This window comes from Geospiza fortis, unplaced genomic scaffold, assembly GCF_000277835.1.
Source record: "Geospiza fortis unplaced genomic scaffold, GeoFor_1.0 scaffold7, whole genome shotgun sequence".
NCBI classification, from domain to species: Eukaryota; Metazoa; Chordata; class Aves; order Passeriformes; family Thraupidae; genus Geospiza; species Geospiza fortis.
In genome coordinates, this window is record NW_005054344.1 from 4,840,065 (window position 1) to 4,840,666 (window position 602).

Consider the following 602-nt stretch of genomic DNA (forward strand, 5'->3'; position numbering starts at 1 on the left):
CCCCCCCCCGGCGGCCCCTCGGGCCCCAGCCCAGCCCGTCCTTTGCAGCCCCAAGAAGGAGGCCGGGCCGCTCTCTGGGGGACTTGGGGTCTTTTTCTCTTCCCTTGCCCGGCATTGTCTGTGGGCAGAGCGCCCGGGGCAGCATCTGTGAGCTCCGTGGATGCTTCCGTGAGTGTACTTTCTCTTTGGGCATCCTTCCGTATGTTTTAGTCAGTCTTCTTTCTTGTTTCGTTAAGTATTGGAGAGCATCCAAAAGAAGGCTGGGAAGGTGGTGAAGGGCCTTGAGGGGAAGCTCTATGAGGAGCAGCTGAAGTCACTTGGTTTGGTCAGCCTGGAGAAGACTGACGGAGACCTCCGGCTTGCTCAGGAGGGGAAGAGGAGGGGCAGATACTGATCTCTTCTCTGTGGTGACGAGTGACAGGACCCGAGGGAATGGCCTGAAGCTGCGGATGGAGGGGTTTAGGTTGGTAATTAGGAAGAAGTTCTTTACCCAGAAGGTGGTTGGGCGCTGGAACAGGCTCCCCAGGGAAGTGGATGCAGCACTAAGCCTGACAGAGTGCAAGAAGCGCTTTGACAGTGTTCTCAGGCACATGGTGTTATTA